The sequence below is a fragment of the Aquarana catesbeiana genome, linkage group LG13, assembly GCF_042186555.1.
Source record: "Aquarana catesbeiana isolate 2022-GZ linkage group LG13, ASM4218655v1, whole genome shotgun sequence".
Classification (NCBI taxonomy): Eukaryota; Metazoa; Chordata; class Amphibia; order Anura; family Ranidae; genus Aquarana; species Aquarana catesbeiana.
In genome coordinates, this window is record NC_133336.1 from 226,820,943 (window position 1) to 226,839,237 (window position 18,295).

Genomic DNA, 18,295 nt, shown 5'->3' on the forward strand with positions numbered 1-18,295 from the left:
CTCCGATGACGGGGAGCAGAGATCGAGTGACACTTGTCACTAGGCAGAACGGGGAGATGCTGTTTACAACGGCATCTCCCCGTTCATCCGCTCCGTGAGGCGATCGCGGGTATCCCCGCGGCGATCGAGTCCGCGAGACCCGCGACCCGACTCACGGAGCTCCCCGGCCGGCGTGCGCGTGCGCAATGGCACGGCGGGGAATTCAAAAGGACGTACAGGTACGCCCTTTTGCCCAGCCGTGCCATTCTGCCGACGTAAATAGTCGTGAGCCGGTCGGGAAGTGGTTAAAGAAACCAGCACCTGGATAAGAAGCTTTCCTACAGATATTTGACCCTCAAAGATTGAACACTACAAAATACTCCAAAAAGAACTTGTTTTTTTCATAAACAGAACTTTTCCTATCCAACCAATACTGGTCACAGCACAAGAGTCACTATTTATGATGGATAATTTGCACAATGTTGTATGGATTTGTATGATTTAACACTGGTCACTTTAGTGATGCTGCACTTTGCACTTTTGTTGAATAATTGAAGCACCTTAGGTTGCAATTGTACTTTTAACAGTAAGGACTTGGCACCAGTCACATATTTATTCATTTTTGGCACACACACTTTAGGAGTTATAAAGTCATTTTAAAGAGAGGTTTTTTTTTTTTTTTTTGTTTTTTTTTGTCTCCATAAGGGCAGTGCCATACTATTCCTGTTTTCCTTTTTTTTTTTTTTTTTTTTAAACACTTTCCACCTAGATGATATTACATCTATATCTACAACTACTTTATTACTTAACTTAAAGGGCACAATGCACCTTTGTTGAACAATTGGAGCACCAGTTGTTGTATTTTCATTTTGAATAGAAATATTCACCACCAGTCAGTTTTATTCAATTTTTGAACATATACAGGTTTTAGAAGCAATTCTATAAGGATACTAGGCAATACATTCACTACAAAGAAAGAAAGAAAAAAAAAAAAAATTTGTCTCCATAAGGGCAGCGCCATACTACTCTTGCTTTTTTACCATTTTTTAATACTTTCCACTTAGGTGGTATTGTATGTGTAGAGGCAGCAGCCATATCCATAACTAAAACATTCAATTCATTGCGCGGATTTACCCCATACACCTACTATTGCTGTGATTGGCCCTTTACTCTGATCTGTGGTCAGCTGAGTCCGAAGGACTTGACCATCACAGAGTACACGGGGTGCATGAGCAGAGCGATCATGGGGGGACGTCTATGGACCCCCTTCCAGCACTGGAAGCCCGCGCTGTAGCCGTCTCTCGGTGGAAAGTGGTTAAACTCCTCCCCTCCTCCGATTTATAGTCACATGTATTTCAATCTACTGAAAATAATTTCTATTAATATCAGATGATTAAATCCCATCTCTGGTGATAAGAGAAATGTTTCCTCGTAGTGGGATCGCTCCGCACTGCAAGGGAGTAAATGTTTATTTAGGTCAAGGGGGGTAAAAAAGATCAGTTTTCCTTCTCCAACCCTCTGCTACCCCAGCAGATAGAAGTCTCTTCTACTCCCCTACCCTTCATCAATGGACTGTCCCTCAGTGTCCTCACATCCAATACAAGGCTATGGGACCTGCATTGGACATGATGATGTCAGAGGACCTGAGACTACCAGAACATCGGGGGGAATAGATTGCAGGGACGGGTTTTACAGCCTGAAGGGAGATTGCAGGAGCGGAGGATGAAGTAATAAATCTGCTTTTTGTGACCCCCAAAGACCTAAATGAGCATTTAACCCTTATGCCCCGTACACACGGTCGGACATTGATCGGACATTCCGACAACAAAATCCTAGGATTTTTTCTGACGGATGTTGGCTCAAACTTGTCTTGCCTACACACGGTCACACAAAGTTGTCGGAAAATCCGATCGTTCTGAACGCGGTGATGTAAAACACGTACGTCGGGATTATAAACGGGGCAGTGGCCAATAGCTTTCATCCCTTTATTTATTCTGAGCATGCGTGGCACTTTGTCCGTCGGATTTGTGTACACACGATCAGAATTTCCGACAACGGATTTTGTTGTCGGAAAATTTTATATCCTGCTCTCAAACTTTGTGTGTCGGAAAATCCGATGGAAAATGTCCGATGGAGCCCACACATGGTCGGAATTTCCGACAACACGCTCCGATCGGACATTTTCCATCGGAAAATCCGACCGTGTGTACAGGGCATTACAGTGCGGGGGGCAGACCCACCACAATGAATCCTTTTCCCTTCCCCAGAGCATATTGGTGTTTTTCCCATGTAGTATAAAGTCACTGCATATTTCTGCTGCCCCCATGTCATACAACTGCTATGTAATCTTCCCTTTCCGGTCACACCGGTCTGTGAGACCATCTGGAATCTCTGAACACAAAAACAAAATGGAGAATTTAGGGAGGGGGGAGGGAAAGGAACTTCGCTGCAACAGTTTTACTTTCACTTTACACAGAAAACACCAAATAACTGCAGATCATCCCCGGATATACAATAATTGTCTGCTGTAGAGCTCCCCTCCCCCATCTATCAGGATAATACTCCAGGTTCAATTCACAGAGAATTACCGCCGAGTTCCCGACACCCACCGCCGAGTTCCCAACACCCACCACCGAAATCCAGACACCCGCCGCCGAGTTCCAGACACCCACCGCCGAGTTCCAGACACCCACCGCCGAGTTCCCAACACCCATCACCGAAATCCAGACACCCACCGCCGAGTTCCAGACATCCACCGCCGAGTTCCCGTCACCCACCGCCGAGTTCCAGACACCCACCGCCGAGTTTCCGACACCCACTGCCGAGTTCCCTGACACCCACCGCCGAGTTCCCTGACACCCACCGCCGAGTTCCTGACACCCACCGCCGAGTTCCTGACACCCACCGCCGAGTTCCAGACACCCACCTCCGAGTTCCTGACACCCACCGCCGAGTTCCTGACACCCACCGCCGAGTTCCAGACACCCACCGCCGAGTTCCTGACACCCACCGCCGAGTTCCTGACACCCACCGCCGAGTTCCAGACACCCACCTCCGAGTTCCTGACACCCACCGTTGAGTTCCTGACACCCACCGCCGAGTTCCAGACACCCACCGCCGAGTTCCTGACACCCACCGTTGAGTTCCTGACACCCACCGCCGAGTTCCAGACACCCACCGCCGAGTTCCAGACACCCACCGCCGAGTTCCAGACACCCACCGCCGAGTTCCAGACACCCACCGCCGAGTTCCAGACACCCACCGCCGAGTTCCAGACACCCACCGCCGAGTTCCAGACACCCACCGCCGAGTTCCAGACACCCACCGCCGAGTTCCTGACACCCACCGTTGAGTTCCAGACACCCACCGCCGAGTTCTCCCTCTCCTCTCTATAGTGCCGGCATCACAAGTGTGGGTACCTGGCTCTGACAGCTTGCACCGCATATGCGCCAGTCATGCTGCACCTCCTTAATGGCCAGATAATCTTCTGGGACCTGTGACATGCCCCAGAAGATTGCAGGGAGGGAGAGGAGGAGTCACCTAGGCGGCCTGAGCGGTAATGGAAGCAGGTATCTGTCAACACAAGGTACCTGCACCTCCCAAAATGAGATGCCAAATGTGGCCTAGTAGTGGGGGAGGAATGCTTAAAGTGGAACTTCCCATTTTGCAATACGGTACTGCATTACTTTAACTGACAATTGCGCGGTTGTGCGACCCTGTACCCAAATGACATTTTTGCCTTTTTTCTCACATATAGAGCTTTCTTTTGGTGGTATTTGATCACAACTGGTGGTATTTGATCGCTGTTTTTATTTTTTTTTGCGCTATAGACAAAAAAAGACCGACAATTTTGAAAAAAAATGAAAGTTTTTACTTTCTGCTAAAAACATTCCAATAAAAAAAAAAATCAAAATCAAATTTCATGTTTTTAAAATGACCCAATACGCATATATTGATTGGTTTGCATAAAAGGTATAGCGTCTACAAACTATGGTGTATATATATATATATATATATATATATATATATATATATATATATATATATATATATATATATATATATATATATATATATATAATTTTTTTTTTTTTATTTTTTTTTTTTTTTTACTAGTTATGGTGGCGATCAGCGACTTATAGCGGGACTGTGATATTGTGGCGGGAAATCGGACACTAGCTGACACTGTTTTGGGGACCAGGGACACTAATACAGTGATCAGTGCTAAAAATATACACTGTCACTGTACTAATTCTTTCATAAGGGAAAAGAGTTACCTCTTAAAGGAAGTGTTTATAACATGCTGCATATTTGTTATTATCTTGTTTTGACTTTTGGAGGAATTCTTTTGCTGAGCTGGCACTGTCGGCCCAGAGCTCAGCAGATTTATTCCCTCCTTGTTGTGTATTACCCTTTCCAGTTGATTCAAGTAAATACTATCAGAATTTAAATACATCAAGTTGTCTGATTCATTACTTTGCAGCGGTACCAGGATGTCTGAACCCAGAGTGTCAGGTGGGTTGGATCGTTCATCAGGTCATAGCAGTGCAGATGAGCCGGTAATTCCAAGCAGTCCTCTAGGGGGCAGTGCTACAAGTAAAAGTTATAGCGTCTACAAACTATGGGATAGAGTTATGGAAAAATGTTTTACTAGTAATGGCGGCGATCAGCGACTTATAGCAGAACTGATATTGCAGAGGACAAATCGGACACTAACTATCACTATAAAGAAAAATGGTGCTGCGCTCTGCCAAAGTAATATATAAAATACAGAGACCTTATTTAAATGGACCTCTTAGCTGCTGCAAATACAAATTGTGTTGTCACAATGATAAGAGCTGATTGAAATAAGGTGAGTATTTGTGCTGCTTAAACCAGATTGTCTAATTATATGACAACCTCTGATATTAAAGAAGAAGTTCGGCCTGAGATCGTTTGTCTTCTCCTCGGGATCACAGGAGAGGAACTTGTTTTGCAATCTGTGACCGGTTTTCAGCAGAGCGCGGTCTGAAGTCGATCAGTCTGAAGTCGATGGTTCTGAAGTCGAAGGGTCTGAAGTCGATGGTTCTGAAGTCGAAGGGTCTGAAGTCGATGGGTCTGAAGTCGAAGGGTCTGAAGTCGATGGGTCTGAAGTCGAAGGGTTTGAAGTTGATGGGTCTGAAGTCGATGGGTCTGAAGTCGAAGGGTCTGAAGTCAATGGGTCTGAAGTCGAAGGGTCTGAAGTCGATGGGTCTGAAGTCGATGGGTCTGAAGTCGAAGGGTTTGAAGTTGATGGGTCTGAAGTCGATGGGTCTGAAGTCGATGGGTCTGAAGTCGATGGGTCTGAAGTCGATGGGTCGGAAGTAGATGGGTCTGAAGTCGATGGGTCTGAAGTCTATCGGTCTGAAGTCGATGGGTCTGAAGTCGATGGTTCTTTAGTCTATCGGTCTGAAGTCGATGGGTCTGAAGTCGATGGGTCTGAAGTCGATGGGTCTGAAGTCGATGGGTCTGAAGTCTATCGGTCTGAAGTCGATGGGTCTGAAGTCTATCGGTCTGAAGTCGATGGGTCTGAAGTCGATGGGTCTGAAGTTTATTGGTCTGAAGTCGATGGGTCTGAAGTCGATGGGTCTGAAGTCTATTGGTCTGAAGTCGGTGGGTCTGAAGTCGATGGGTCTGAAGTCTATCGGTCTGAAGTCGATTGGTCTGAAGTCGATGGGTCTGAAGTCTATCGGTCTGAAGTCGATGGGTCTGAAGTCTATCGGTCTGAAGTCTATCGGTCTGAAGTGGATGGGTCTGAAGTGGATGGGTCTGAAGTCGATGGGTCTGAAGTCGATGGATCTGAAGTTGATGGGTCTGAAGTCTATAGGTCTGAAGTCGATGGGTCTGAAGTCGATGGGTCTGAAGTCGATGGGTCTGAAGTCGATGGGTCTGAAGTCTATCGGTCTTAAGTCTATCGGTCTGAAGTCGATGGGTCTGAAGTCGGCTCTCTGGTGACATCGAAACAGAGAAAAAAAATGCTTCTCATACTTCTGCTTTATGTGAACATAATCAGAGGAGCTTAAACATATTATAGAAAAACTCTCATATAAAAACATCTTCATATCACATCAACCCCCTTTATACACTTAATGACAAAAAAAATTCCAAAACATGAAAAACAGCAATAAAGTGAAAGTAGCGCTCCCTCAAACTATGTGCTACAGTTCAAACAAGTGTCAGTGTTTAAGGCCCTTCACCCTTCACTGAAAAAGCTTCCAAATAGTCCGCAGTTTATATCCAAAAACCATAAAGAAAAAAAAAGGTGCAAGTGTTGAGGGCTCTTCACCCTTATAAACTATGTACTCCTCCACCAGATAAAATGTTCTCTCACCGTGCAAGTGACTCACATCCTTCACTCTAATAATTTGTCTTTTCCCTTTTAAAAGAATAGAACTTTTATTTCGGGGTGATCGGAGTTCTTCAGACTTGGTAGATGTAAAGGAGATTGTACAATCAGATTGTAACGTGTGTGGAGAGATTTATAGATATATAAAAATGTTATATAATAATAAAATAATAATAATAAAATTTTGCAGCGCCGCACCGATTTGCAAAAGTGGTTCCTGCACTACTTTTGGCGATTTCAGGTACGATTTCAATAGACATCTCTGTATGAAGCCACATGGATGTTAATTATTATGCTATTAAGTAGCAGCTGAAATCGCACTGACTTTGCTACTTTGAAATAACACTACATCAAGTAAAGTAATGCAATTTAAAAGTATCATCAATGTGAACCAGGGAGCGGAAACAGATCAGTGAAAGTCTATTCTCCCCCTTCACACACACACTGCGAGATTGGAGCTTTATTTTATTTCCTGGAGTCGGCTGTATTGTGGCCCCACTTCCTTTTCTGTTATTCCTCAAACTCATGAATATGTTGGGAATATACTGGGAGTTTTCAGGTGCTACAGAGATATATTCTGCATCCACATATATTAAAAAGAATGATTTTGTGAAATGCCTCTACTGTATGTGACACCTGAGAAGTCCCCATTATATTCCTAACATTCAGGAATTTTACTTTCACCAGACCTGTCCTGCTACAGGAAAAGTTTACAGCACAGGTTTGTACAGAGTGGGAGGCAGAACAATTGGGACTCAATGGAGAAGAATGTCGTCTGTCATCCATCCTGTTATGTAGCCTTGGGGAGAACTCCCGGGAATGTTTCGTCCTGCTTGCTCTGTCCTCCCTGGGGAGGGGGAGGGGCTTGAGTGCTGACAGGAACACAAGACAGGCAGAGATCGAGTTTCTCCCTTCTGGACATCCCTCTAATGCTCACAAGCCCCTCCTCCTTATCCATAGATCCGAGGTGGTGTGTTATCTGAGTAGTGACATGTCCAGGCTCCTGGGGTGACACTCTCCTCCTCTTCACTCTCAGCCCTGTGACAGCTCAGTGTCCAGTCCACACCAGTTGTCAGTGCTGTGCTGACAGTTCCCATCCTCCCTCCAGCTCCTCTCCTCTCTCCACACCAAAAATTCAGAGCTTCTCCAGAGCCAATGAGAGAGGAGGGGTGTGGATTGAAAGCAGAGGAACCAACCAGGATCAGAAGATTTCACTGCAGTGGACAGCCTGACACCGCCCCCGCCCTGTACACTCACTGAGGATTGGCCCTGCCGGTGTTGTGCTGAGAAAGGTCCCCCGTCGAATAATGCCCGACCTGTACTGCGTAGGAACAGCGCTTGCACACTACGGAGCTCAACAGAGCCGCCAAAAATCTCCAAACATGAACATCTGTTGATCAGCTGTACACGGTGCCTGCGCAATCAAGATGACATTGTGCCACACGCTATAAAGGAAAAAGTTATAATTGAAGTGCTTAACCTCCCTGGCGGTATGATTATTTCTGATTTTAGGTGCTGAAAGCGGTACAATTATTTTGCACAGAAATTTGGTGTTTTATATTGTAGGCCTGTAATTCTTAGGAATAGTTCACTTAAATCTGTCCAAACAAGAGTCTAGTAGACATCCCGGGTATGATAAAGTTTGAAAAACGAAATAAAAAATTATAATATAATAAATAACTATAAATAATTATAACAAATAATAATATAATAATAATAAAAATTATATAATAATGTAATCAAATCAAAAACACTGAAATTTGCTCAGTTGCAGAATTTTAGCTTTCGTTACTTTTAGTGTTTGATGACGGATCTCCCCACAAATCACTATCGCTCAATTCTGCAAGTGATTCTAATTTATTATCGCTTTTTTCTAGCTGCTCTAAAACCACTTTTGATGTAAAGAGACAGTTTTGGTTGCTATGGACAATCTCCAGTTTCCTGGCAGAAAGAACAGTTTTATATATATAAAACTGCATGCAGGACACTGGACAGACCACTAGGGACAAAGGGGATGTGTAATTATTTGATACAGTACTGTAATCTGTAAGATTACAGTATGCTGTATCTATACTGTGTGTTTCACTTTTGAATTTACCGCCGAACTCCGTCCCCGTGCGTCGCAACGCTGGCAGGGAACGGAGCTCGGCACTGTGAATCGAGCGAGACACAGCGGCTCGCCGATCACAGCGGGGAGACATCGCAGGATCCAGGGGACAAGGTAAGTATGCTCTTCCTGGATCCTGCGATGCAAGCCCGAGTCTGGCTCGGGGATACCGCTTTTGGTATAAAAAATCCAACCCGAGCCAGACTCGGGAATACCGCCAGGGAGGTTAACTAAATAAAACAATCCCGTGCACAGCCCTCCTTAAATAAATGAGATGAATTGATTCAATATATGAACCAACACACCATAATCATGCATGAAATCGCAGGAGAAAATGCATGAAAAAATGTTAAAAAAACAGTATGTAAAAAAACACATTTGTGCTATGTGTATAAATCTACTTATATGGGCTCAATGTGATTTGCCATCGAGGACGTACATACATAAATTAGCATGTGATAGCATGTGATTCAAATAATAATAATTCAGGTGTTAAACCATGCACATACCATAAAACAATATGTATAAACGTATCCCTGTATATGTATTGATGCTCATGAGCTAATATTCTTATGGACAATTCATAGTGATAGGATATATTGAAGAATTTCTGCCAATATTAAAATTAGAAAATGTTCTTAAACACAAAATCTAATATTTAACCCAATAGTTCATTAGTTGGATCAAAAAGTGAGGATTAAATGTAATGTTCGTTCATCGGTGCCTTCAGAGTAACATTTCCCAAGTATTTCCCATTGTGCCACACGCTGCCACACCATCCCGATGCTCGTGCAACTCTGCAAGGAGCGGATGCCTACAGAAGAGGCCGCATGATGGGCAGAGCTCATACGATGGGGGTGGAATTCTCAAAGGGGTGGATGTATTATTGAGAAATGTGTAAGGGTTGGATGCCTACTGAATAGGCCATATTTTACAATGATGGGCAGAGCTGATAAGGGCGGGTAGTTCAATGTTGATGGGCAGGTTATATACATAACACAAGAAATTTCAATACTTCCCAGAGTAAATTTTTATTATGCTTAGCTCTGCCCATCATGCGGCCTCTTCTGTATACATCCGCCCCTTGCAGAGTTGCATGAGCATCGGGAGCGTGCGGCACAGTGTAGTCTTTATTGCGCAGGCACTGTGTACAGCTGATGTTCAGAGATTTTCAGCGGCTCCTTTGTCCTCCGTACTGCGCAAGCACTGCGCCTGTGCAGTACAGGGCGGGCATTATCTGACGGGGGACCTTTTTCATCAGAACACCGGGAGACTTGAGATGTCTGTAAAAGTTACAACTGTTTACAGTTCTGCCAATATCCAAAACCCGCCCTTTCAAGTACTGTACAAGCACTTATGGAGTAGGAGAAATATATATAGAAAATCCCTGAAATTAGTCAAAGATCGTAGCCAATTTGCTGCTAAGGAGATTGGTGTCCGTTTATAAAACAGGATCACAGCTTATCTCTGGTTATCTCTGGTTATCTCTGGGGTCTACTGGTTTATATAGCTGAGATAAGGAGCAGAGAACATGTTCTCCGCTTCTCATCACAGTACAGGAACGTTCTCTCACAAACGGCCAGTTTATAAAAGTGAGATCTGAAGATCTCACAGCCTTTACACCGAAATATCTCCCCTCCAGATTCACCAGCTCAGAGGTGGAGAATCTGGGAGAGAAGTTGGTGTGATAAGAGGAAGAAGGCTTCTTTCTTCATAATATCAGCACCACTGAGTTTCAGTTTTATAAACGTACACCATAGACATTAGCAGCACTAACCCTTCTCTTGCTCCCTTTTGCTCTGTTAAATATACCATTGAAAGAGTCCGAACACACTTCCCATCCAAGATTGTCAAAGCTGTTCCTCCAGAGATAGTGGGAGTGATTTACTAAAGGTAAATAGACTGTGCACTCTGTAAAGTGCAATTGCGCCAGAGCTTAGTAAATGAGAAAAAACCTCACTGACTTCCATCCTCCAATCATGTGCAAGCAAAAATGCTGTTTTTTTAAAATTATCCTTGCATGTGATTGGGTATTCTCTGCAAAGTGATGCCTTACCTCATTTACTAAACTCTGGAGCTTTGCAAAGTGCGCAGTCTATTTACCTTTAGTAAATCACCCCCACAGTCTCCATCAGATTTGTAATGCTGACTATGTCTCTGTTGTACCTTTTCCCCCAACATCTCTGTGTGACAATGTTGCGCTGGGGCAGCAAGTAAGTGGAAATTATCCCAGAAAATCCTACAGAAACCCAACAGAGATTTTAAACTTTATTCACTCCATCAAAAAAAGAAACAAATAATTGGTTGGTGTTACACTTTAAAGAGGAAGTTCATCTTTCTCCAGTCGGGTTCCTCCTGAGGTTGTTAGGGGTTCCTTGAGCAACGTGAGAATTCTGCCTCTCAGATGAGTAACAAATGACCACAATAGTCTTCTTTTTTTTATATTTCCTCTGTTTATTAACATTTTTTTTCATTACAATTACAAATCACGAAACGATCACACAAGATACAAATGCATTAAAAAACAATTTACAAAAATCCCCCTCCCAAAAAAAAATGAACCCCCTTCATGAGCCCCACATATTAATCCTATTACACACACCAATATGTATATTTAATTTATCTATGTTTATTTATTATAGCGTAATCCCCTGTATACTCATTCCCTTTATCCTTTAACCCCCTCTCGACCTCACCCCTAATTATTACTCTATTTTATAATTGCAGTTTTAGTAAATCTCCCCCATTGTCATTCTCTGATGTTCTTGAAAGTGTCCCTCTGGTCTCCATCTGACAAACCTTCACATTGATGACCCCGATCTCCTAACAGATCAACTTCCACACCTTAGTAAGAATTCTTCTCTATTCCTGACCCGCTACCATCTGTTCTAGTGATGTTCCCTTTATCAGACAGATGCAGCCACATGTGGAGTAAACAGCATTATAACTAATTGTCATGTAAAGGATCCTTAATGCCACCCATAGATTTCTTGGCCAGGCGTGGTGGACACTTCTCTGCAATGGTGGACATTGGGGAGAAGGCTCACCTCACAGGACTATGAGGTCATTCTTCTTACATAGGATAGTCAGCATAGGTGTATAGAAAAGGGGGGTGTTCAGTTTGATGGTTATTGTGAGAGATACTGATACCGGTTTTCAAGTTTACCTTAAAGAGGTTGTAAACCCTCCTGTTTTTTCACCTTAATGCATCCTATGCATTAAGGTGAAAAAACTTCTGCCAGACACCGGCCCCTCAGCCCCCCGTTTTACTCACCTGAGCCCTAGAAAGTCCCACATTAAGGACGTGCTCTTCCTCTGAACGGGGGGCGGGGCCGAGTCTTGCATTGGTGGCTATAACCACCGAATGCTGGACTCAGGAGCGTGCCCACAAGGTGACCCCTCAGGAGAGCGCTTCCCAGAGGGGGTTATCTAATGTGGGGAGGAACCGAGAGAGCCGCCGGGGGACCTCAGAAAAGGATCTTTGGGACCAATCTGTGCAAAACGAACTGCACAGTGGAGGTAAGTATGACATGTTTCTTATTTTTAAAAAAATCAAACCTTTAGTATCACTTTAAGGCTCCATTCACACCGGACCGTGGGCAGAATCTCTGCAATTCCAAATCACTGCAAAATGCGGGACACGTTTGCCATGCCATTACTTCTAATGGAACCCCAATTGCACCGCGATTTTGCCTGGTACACACGATCGGATTTTCCGCGGACAAAGCGTAGGACTTTTGTCCAAAGGGCATTGGCCAGGAACTTGTCTTGCATACAAACGGCAAAGAATTGTCGGGCAACAAACACGAAACTACGTGGTTTTTCAGCTCTTTAGCGCCACCCTTTTTTTGCAACTTCTGATAATGTTGTGTTATGGTTAGCATTGCTTCTGAGCATGCGTGTTTATACTTTGGACTTTTGTCTAACGGATTTGTGTACACATGATTGGATAATCCGACAACACACATTTGTTGTCGGAAAATTTTAAAGCATGCTATCCAAAATTTGTTGGTGGAAAATCCGACATCAATTGTCCGATGGAGCGTACAAACGGTCAGATTTTTGGACAAGAGCCTGCCATCACACAATTCCCATCAGGAAATCCGATCGTGTGTACGGGCCTTAAGACTAGAAAAAACAAAACATTTTTGTTGATAATGAGGATACACGATTCCGATTTGTCCAGCATGTAGTTGATCCTAAACATCTCATAATTAGGATGTTTAGGGGTGTGTGTCAGACTGCGATGTGACACCAAAGTTCCTTTTGCACATTTCTGGTCTACCAATGCTTGGCCTATTAACCAGTTCCCACCCAGCCTATAACAATATAAGGGCTGTCAATCCAGGTGGACGTCACATAATGTCCTACTGAATCAGGGACATATCTGATGGCTGATCAGTGTAGCGGCTCGCTGGTAACATGACAGTTGTACACAATCGATGGCTTTTTTTTCACAGCTAATCAAAACAAACTGAATGAATCAGTTTCATTCAGTAAAATGCTTGCTTATAGCAATTTAATGCAGTGTTTTAAGCAATCATAACGTGTTAAAAAAAATCCTGATCACTTCCCCAGAGTTCACAATGTTACTATCGTAACATTATATTTTTCTGGTCACAGTGTATTAAAGAAAAAGATAATTGTACAAAAAAGAAAAAAAAGGATTAAAAAATATTAATTTATTTTTATTTTCGTAGTGTCACCAGTCAGATATATATGATGATGTTGCCCTGCACCGGTGACTGCATGTGAAGAAACTAAATCAGATTCTTTTTTACATTTCTTCATGCTCCAAAAAAAAGACAAAATTACAATAAAAAAAGAAACTTTCCATGCCTCTAACTAAATACCTTGGAATGTCTGTTTTCCAAAAAAAGGGGGTCATTTGGGGGGTATTTGTACTGTCCTGGCATTTTTGGGCCTCATGAAATGAGATTGCCTGTCAGTACATCAGGATCGATCGATTTTCAGATATGTATCCCTTAGTTTGTGGACTCTATAACTTTCCTACAGACTAAATAATAGACACTGATTTGGGTTATTTTCACCAAAGAAACGTAGCAGAATACATTTTGGCCTAAATGTATGAAGAAATATTATTTATTAACCACTTAAGGACCGAGCCTCTTTCTGAGATTTGTTGTTTCCAAGTTAAAAACAGTTTTTTTTGCTGGAAAATTACTTAGAACCCCCAAACATTATACATTTTTTTTTCTAACACCCTAGATCAGTGGTTCTCAACTCCAGTCCTCAGGACCCACCAACAGGCCAGATTTTATCACCTGTGATGTATTTCAGTTATCCTGCAAACCTGGCCTGTTAGTGGGTCCTGAGGACCGGAGTTGAGAACCACTGCCCTAGAGAATAAAATGGCAGTTGTTGCAATACTTTCTGTCACACCGTATTTGCGCAGCAGTCTTACAAGCACACTTTTTTTTGGAAAAAATAAAATTTTTTTGAATTAAAAAATAAGACAACAGTAAATTTAGCCCAATTTTTTTATATTGTGAAAGATAATGTTACGCCGAGTAAATTTATACCCAACATGTCATGCTTCAAAATTGCGCCCGCTCGTGGAATGGCGACAAACTTTTACCCTTAAAAATCTCCATAGGCGATGTTTAAAAAATTCTACAGGTTGCATTTTTTAAGTTACATAGCAGGTCTAGGGCTAGAATTATTCCTCTCGCTCTACTGATCGCGGCGATACCTCACATGTGTGGTTTGAACACCGTTTTCATATGCGGGCGCTACTCACGTATGCGTTTGGTTCTGCATGCGAGCTCGTCGGGACGGGGCGCGCTTACATTTTTTTTTTTTTTTTTTTTTTTTTTATTTTACCTTTTATTTTTTATTTTTACACTGTTTTGCATGACAGGACCTCTTAACTATGAGATCTGGAGGCAAAAAGACCTCAGATTTCATATTTACATTAAAATGCAATAAAAAAAATTGTCATTTAAAAAAATTATTTGAAAGAAATGTGCCTTTAAGAGCTGTGGGCAGAAGTGAAGTTTTAACGTCGCTTCCGTCCAGCAATTGTATGGAGACGGGTGGGGGCCATCTTCCCCTCACTCGTCTCCATACCCAGCTAGTGACAGGACGCGATAGCCTCCACCGCTGCCAACGGCTGCAGTAAGCGGCGGAGGGCACCGGATCGCGGCGGGGGGCCCCTCTCCCGCCACCGATAAAAGTGATCTTGTGATCCCGCCGCAGAGACCACTTTTATCTTATAGCGGACCGCCCACTGAAGATGAGGATACCGGGGAGCTAGCTGCTGTCATAACAACGATATCCTCCTTCAAACAGCCGCTGTATAACGACGGCGGGCAGTCCGTAAATGGTTAACAAAATTTTCTAACAGAAACGAAGATGAATGCATTTTTTTTTCAAAATGTTCGATCTTTTTTCATTTATCAAAAAATAAAAAAAAACCCAGTGGTGATTAGATAGAAAAAAACTGTATTTGTGTGAAAAAAAATGATAAGAATGTCATATGTGTACAGTGTTGCATGACTGCACAATTGTCATTCAAAATGTGACAGCGCTGAAAGCTGAAAATTGGCCTGGGCAGGAAGGGGTGAAAGTTTCCGGTATTGAAGGGCAAAAAAAAAAAAAAAAAAGCAGCAATGCTAAATAATGACAAAAATACCAAACAAAATTAAGTCATGTGAGTCCATAACAGTCTATTAGAGCTGCACGATTCTGGCTAAAAAGGAAAATCACTATTTTTTTGCGTAGAATAAAGATCACAATTCTCGTGGCGTAACATCATCTTTCACATTATAAAAAAAATTGGGCAAACCTTACTGTTTTTTTTTTTATTCATTTACCACTTCAGCCCTGGAAGTGTTTACCCCCTTCGTGACCATTTTTTGCGATTTGGCACTGCGTCGCTTTAGCTGACAATTTTGCGGTCGTGCGACGTTGTACCCAAACAAATTTGACGTCCTTTTTTTCCCACAAATAAAGCTTTCTTTTGGTGGTATTTGATCACCTCTGCGGTTCTTATTTTAGTGCTATAAACAAAAAAAGTGCGACAATTTTGAAAAAAACACAATATTTTTTTACTTTTTGCTATAATAAATATCCCCAAATTTAAAAAAACAAGCACATTTCTTCCTCAGTTTAGGCCGATATGTATTCTTCTACATATTTTTGGTAAAAAAATTGCAATAAGCGTATATTGATTGGTTTGCGCAAATGTTATAGCATCTACAAAATAGGGGATAGGTTTATGGCATTTTTATTGCTTATTTTTTTTTAACTAGTAATAGCGGTGAGCTGCGATTTTTAGCGGACGTGCGACATTTAGGCGGACAGATCGGACTCTTTTGACACATTTTTGGACCATTGCCATTTATACAGTGATCAGTGCTATAAAAATGCACTGATTACTGTATAAAGGTCACTGGCAGGAAGGGGTTAAACACTAGGGGGTGATCAAGGGGTTAAGTGTGTTCCCTGGATGTGTTCTAACTGTAGGGGGATGAGCTCACTACATGACAGAGATCACTGCTCATGATGACAGGGAGCAGTAATGTTGCTAGGCAGAACAGGGCCGCCGGTGAACATCGAGTTTGCAGGACCCCATGAGTTTGCGGGATATCCCAGGCAACACCCCCTATATGTAGCGCTACCCCCGCAGGAGCCTCTGATGAGTAAAGGTATCTCCCACCCTGCATGGCCTGACACACAGAATCTTCCACACACACCGGAGACAAGAATTAGTCCTTGCAGCTTTGTTTTTGTATTTTATTAGGGGTATTGAATTTGGATGGGTTGAGGGTATTTATGGGATCCCCACTTGATCAAGGTAGTAGCAAAACTCTTCAGGGACACAACTATTTACAGCCACACTCGGGGCACCCCCCTCCGGGGCCACCGACAGCCTAACACTACATCTCTATCTTCCACTCGAACTCCACACTGCCCCAGCTGGGCTGCCCCATAGTATTTGAGGGGGCCTGCCTCCTGCCAACCAATCTGTTGAGGATTGGTCAGGGCCCCCATGAATATTCCAAACAGCTCCTCCTCACCTCCACTCCCATTCTTCTAGCATCTTCCACCAGTTTCTGGAAATAGGGGAAGGTCTTAGAGATGTTGCCTGTGAGTCATACCAGCCTCCCTGAGTCACTCCCCTGACCCAGATAAACCAAAACAACACAGGCTTGGCTGTCATCCAAGCCTGACAATTTACCTACACTTAACATAAACCTATTCTACTTCCAGCACACTAGGGGGTGCTACACTAGCATTGCCTCGCTAGTATATACTGTATATATTTGACAGGATATCATCTGTGACAACTCTACAAGACCCATGGTCCTAGTACCTAGTATCCTCATTTTTGCTTCACACTTGGATTTCTCTCTCTTGAGCTTTAATTTGTGAGAGGTTACGCGGTGATCCGGCTACCATACCTATCTGTAATTATTCTACTATGCTACCTATAGCTTTTTACATCTGTAAGAAATGAGAAGTTGTATGATCCTCCTGAATGTCCCCCCCGTGAACCTTTTTTCTTTAAGGGGTGCGTCCCTCTCATTGCATTATGGTAGATCCTGTCTTATCCTCTCTATCGATGGCAATTTTCTCTTTTGTTACTTATCTATGTATACTTATTCTATTCTTCAATAAAATATTTGAACAAGAGAAAATATATAAAAGTTTCACCAAAATTCTAATCAGCCACTCAACTGGTAAGAATTATTACACCCCAGTACACCATGATAATTGTATTACATGTATGACCATCTCAGCTTTATCTACTCCATAGGAATCCTCACATTACAGGGAGATGAGAAATGTCTTTATTTTACAATGTATCACAGCCAGGATCTTAGGAGTAAGGCCCCTTTCACACGATCAGAACAATCGGATCCGCCTGTCTATTTTTCGGGCCACTCATTGACCTCTATAGTGAGACGGATGTCAGTGGATCTGTGTCTGCTGACACCCACCTGGCATCCGATCCGACAAGATCTGCTGGAAACAGACGTATAGAGATACGTTCGCCATCGGTCCACCGGGTCGGATGGGATGGGATGGAAATGGACAGACGGTCCGTTTTTATCCGATCTCCCCATAGAGGAGAGCGGGACTCTTCCAGGTCCATCTCTGCACAGTGAGCGGATCCCTCCGTGTGAAAGGGGCCTAAAAGTTAAAATGACATTTTTTCATTACAAATTTATTCCACATTAAATTGCATCAAAACCCCTGAATGTCCCTCTGATCTGATCTGCAGTATATGGTCTGCGCTCCATTAAATGTTCTTAAATAATATCACTGCACTAATAGCTGCTTCTCTATTTTATATTCCATTAATATATAGAATGTCACTCAGTATTGTAGAGAATGAAATCCCAAATCCTGCTGTGTATATAATGATGAATACATAGACTGATGATATACAGTAATATTATCAGAAACTTCCATCCCATCCCCCATTGGGGTCCCCCCAGCACTCTTCAAGGGCTCCTCCGTCCCCTGATTTGGGGGCTCCCAGGCTGATCGATCTTCTGATGAGTCCTCCTGTATTGTCCTCCTCCAGCACACAGCTTCATACAAACCCAGTTCTGATCTCTCCTGCAGGGATCAGTCCATGTGGGTGACACGGAGTCCGTGTGGAAAGGCCGACACATCGGGAGAGACTCCATTCAGAGAACAAGGATCCCCCCACCATGGGGGAGGGGGAGACTCCATTCAGAGAACAAGGATCCCCCCACCATGGGGGAGGGGGAGGGGAGACTCCATTCAGAGAACAAGGATCCCCGCACCATGGGGGAGGGGGAGGGGGAGCCGGCTGTGTAAGATAAATACCGTGATGACAGATAAATGCC